Source organism: Ailuropoda melanoleuca, chromosome X (assembly GCF_002007445.2).
Source record: "Ailuropoda melanoleuca isolate Jingjing chromosome X, ASM200744v2, whole genome shotgun sequence".
Lineage (NCBI taxonomy): Eukaryota > Metazoa > Chordata > Mammalia > Carnivora > Ursidae > Ailuropoda > Ailuropoda melanoleuca.
This window is the reverse complement of record NC_048238.1, coordinates 36,078,837-36,083,061: the sequence shown is the minus strand read 5'-3', so window position 1 is coordinate 36,083,061 and position 4,225 is coordinate 36,078,837. Positions and strand designations below refer to the sequence as shown.

Genomic DNA, 4,225 nt, shown 5'->3' with positions numbered 1-4,225 from the left:
TGTCAGAATACAGTCATCATCTACATATACAAAGGACAAAACAATTCTCAAATATGCTTAAGGAAAATTGTATTATTTAGGGTGGCGCTAGCTGCTAAAAGAGAAGCCCCATAATCTTAGTGACTGAATACAGTAGAAATTTATTTCTTATTCATAGGAAGTCCTAACTGTACGTTCCTGACTGAACAGGTTTCCACATGGTCACTCAAGGACCCAGGCTACTTCCATCTTGGATACTCTATATTCCTCCTAGGCCTCAGAGTCCTCCACACTCATCCAACAAATAGAGAAAAGCATGGGAAGTCATCCATGAGAAGTATCTGTGAGCCAGCCCCTGGCAGTGGCACACTCACTTCCATTCACCTTTCATTGCCTAGAACTTGGACCACCTCTCACTACAAAGGATCTTGGGAAATGCACTCACACCTAGAAGAGGAAATGGGTGTGATGAGCAAGCCAGAGTCTACCACAAGGATCTAAAATAATTTCTTTATTCCTGAAAACAATAATTGCATAATTTGATTTGAACCTGATTAATCTCAGCAGCCAAGAAAGACAGCTATAATGAGGTATGTTCTTCATTGTCAAGTGCTATGCTAACATATTTCCAAATGGGTCAGAACTACAGTGTTTCAGTTCAATACAAAAAAGATTTTTTCCGGCAAAGGGGGTACAAAGATGACTAGACTTAGTCCTGGGCTGGAAGACCTTACCATCTAGTAGAGAATCTTATAGACCAATGAAACTTTCTTTTCTTTCTTTCTTTTTTTTTTTTTGACTTACAAAAGTTCTATTTACACATCCGAAAAATATGGAATGCTTCACAAATTCACGTGCCATCCTTGGGCAGGGGCCATGCTTCTCTTCTCTGTATCTTTCCAATTTTCATGTATGTGCTGCCAAAGCAAGCATTGGAATTTCCATTTTGCTTTCATCCATTACAACAATATACAATCAATGCAGATGAAAAGTCCTTAGCAGGTAGGAGAAGAGCAGTTCAAAAGTAGAAATGCTTTAATAAATACTATATCAATAGCACCTCAAAAATGAACGTACTATTCAAAGAAGTGGATGGGCATGTTGATGGATGAATGAACAGATGTTCTAGTATAATTTCAGAGGAAATTATTTTAATTGATGTAAAACACATGACATGTGATTTTGAAAAGCATGACTGACCTAAGGAAATGGGGAAAGGCACTTCTTAAAAACAACAAAATTCTTAGCTCACAGAACAGGCAGTCCCCAACACAGGAACTGGATGTGTTTGTTAATAAGTCAATTATTTGGAACTCACACTGCATTTTCCCTTAGAAGCAATGTCATGGAAGGTTGTTTATGTTCCAGGGCAAAAGCAGAGCTGCGTGCGTCTTTAACCCATATTGTTTATGAAGGATTGCACTGCACTAAGGGTTCTAGTCCAACTGTAACTGAGCGCCATTGTCATTTCTACAAGAAAAGGCATCTGGTCTCCAACTCAGAAAACTGCTCCCACCATTCCAGCAAAAGCAGCTGAAGAAGGGAAGATACTGAAGTCCAGTTGTGGCTGAAGCCACAACAGATTCCTTAAGACACCAGAATTGGTTATGGAAGAAAGAGGCGAAGTTTCCATCATATGGGAAGTCACATGGGATAGATGTTTTCTGGGCTTCTGTAGCTAGTTAACATCCATAGCTCCAGTATCTTTTGAAAGCCAGGAAGATCTTGGTTCACATTCTCACACAACAAAAATCAGGTCTTGGGTTCACCCAGTCCCCACCCTATAATCTTACCACCTGCTCACTGAACCTACTTAAGTTTCCAGTCCAGCATGGTCAGTAAGTGTTAAATGCTACAGAGAGCTAACGTAAGATAAGAACTGGAAAGTCCGGAGCTCAGTGGGTTAAGCATCTGCCTTTGGCTCAGGTCATGATCTCAGGGTCCTGGGATCGAGCCCTGCATTGGGCTCCCTGCTCAGCGGGGAGTCTGCGTGTCCCTCTCCCTCTGCCCCTCTCCCTCACTCGTGCTCTCTCTCTTTCTCTCCATCTTTCAAATGAATAAAATCTTAAAAAAAAAGAAAGAAGGAAAGAAAGAAAGAAAGAAAGAACTGGGGGCGCCTGGGTGGCTCAGTTGTTAAGTGTCTGCCTTTGACTCAGGTCGTGATCCCAGGGTCCTGGGATCAAGCCCCGCATCGGGCTCCCTGCTCAGCGGGAAGCCTGCTTCTCCCTCCTCCACTTCCCTGCTTGTGTTCCCTCTCTTGCTGTGTCTCTCTCTGTCAAATAAATAAAATCTTTAATAAAAGAAAAGAAAAGAACTGGAAAGCTCTAAATTTACAGAGAAGGGGACTTCATCCCTAGCACCTATCTGTTGTCTCTGTGGAGTTGTAGATTCATTCCTTCTCTTGAAAATAGAGCAGAGGTGCTGAGGTAGGCAGAGTGGTATGGGCAGTGTAGACCAGGCGAAGTTAGAGGTCATCATCCCGTGTGACATTGTCCTCAAGTTTGTACCACTTTCTGCAGCAGAGATTAGCAGCTTGGGTATCAAAGTGGAGCACCCAGAAAAACATCTCAATAGATTTTCATAAGAGAAGGTACTTCTTGGAAAATCATTTCCCAGAATATCCAAATTGGAGAGAAAAGGGCAGCTATACCCATCTGAAAGGGGAGGAAGGAAGAGATGCAAGATTTTTCTTCACAAGGCAGCATCACTTGGTCTGTATGGGTCATTTTTTAACTCAGAATTTCCTCTATCAGATTTTTAATCTTCCTAGGCAACTTGAACCAATATTTCGCAGAACATGACAGACCTATGGAAATGAAATTAAGTTAAATTTTTTAAAATGAACTATTGTATCAGAATGACATGCTCTAAAAGAGTTTTTTGGGGGGGGTGATTGTTTCATTGGAGACTGTTTAAATCTTTTGGCAGTTTCACATGACTAACATTTTTTGGAGGAGAAACTGCTAAGCAAAAACGATCAAAGGTTTCCTTTGGGATTTTTCCCAGAAAAAAACAATGAGCATGACACAGAAACTATGATGAATAAGGAACTTAAGGAAAGGGTGGATTGCTTGAGGAATCTAGATGAAAATGATGGTCGAATGAAAACGCCTGCTCAAAAATGAGTCCCAATTTGTAAATGGCTTATTTTAAATATTTCGTTTCCTTTTGTATTTGTGTATGTTTTGTGCATGGGCAAGGAAAAATAAAACATCTAAATAAATTATAAAGCATAGGAATATAATAAAAATCAGTGAAATCACTATCTAAGCACAATAAGATTGTAAACAACTTCTATCTACTTAAGCATTCTTTCCTAACTAATCTCCTACCTCCCTACCAGCAGTATTTACTATCCTACATTTGGTTCACCATTCTAGCCCTCTTTTATAGTTTTATCAATAATATGTATGTGCCTAAACACTATGCCACTGAGTTTCCTCGTTTTGAGTACAAAAAAGTTATGTTTACCCACATGCAAGCTTTTGGAAGTTGATTTTTTTCACTGAAGATTGTGCTTCCAAGAATAATCCACGTTGTTGCTTGGAGATGCAGACCATTCATTTTAGCTGCTGTATAATATTCCACTTTATAGACATGACATCCTTTAATCCATTCTTCTATAGATCAATATTTGGAGGTTTGGGGTTCTTTTTTCACGTGTGTCTATACCCTGGAGCACTCTTTTTCTCTTTACTGTTTTCCATCTTTGTCTAATACACTGTTAAATCTGCTACTGAGTTTTTTTAATCTCAACAATTATATAGATATAGATATAGATATACATTTTTAAAGATTTAATTATTTATTTTGAGAGAGAGCAAGAGCAGGGGGAAGGGTAGAGGGAGAAAGAGAATCCCAAGCAGACTCCCCGCTGAGCGCGGAGCAGATGCTGGGCCCAATCCCACGATCCCGAGACCATGACCCAAGTCGAAATCAAGAGTCAGTCACTCAACCGACTGAGGCACCCAGGCACCCCTCAACAATTATATTTTTTTATTTCTCAGAGTGAAATTTTTTTTCAATTTTGTCTGGTCATTGCTGATAGAATCTTGTTGTATGCTTTGATTTACTGTGGGGCCCTTTATTTCCTTAAACGTTTCATACCCAATTATTCTATGCTCAATATCTGATCATTTTAATATCTACATCCTTGGAGGGTCCAAATCTATTATTTGTTGTTCCTGCTGGTTTTCAGCCATTCTGAATTGCCTTCCCATGGGTTTCATAATTTTTCGGAGTTCTT

The 4,225-nt window shown here is 39.7% G+C and overlaps 1 non-coding gene across 1 annotated transcript; it reads right to left on the bottom strand.

Moving 5' to 3' along the window:
• Nucleotides 1-805: 805 nt before the first annotated feature.
• On the bottom strand, nt 806-908 carry LOC117797604. The gene has a single exon (XR_004622603.1). It is a non-coding gene; the product is annotated as a U6 spliceosomal RNA (small nuclear RNA).
• Nucleotides 909-4,225: the final 3,317 nt, after the last annotated feature.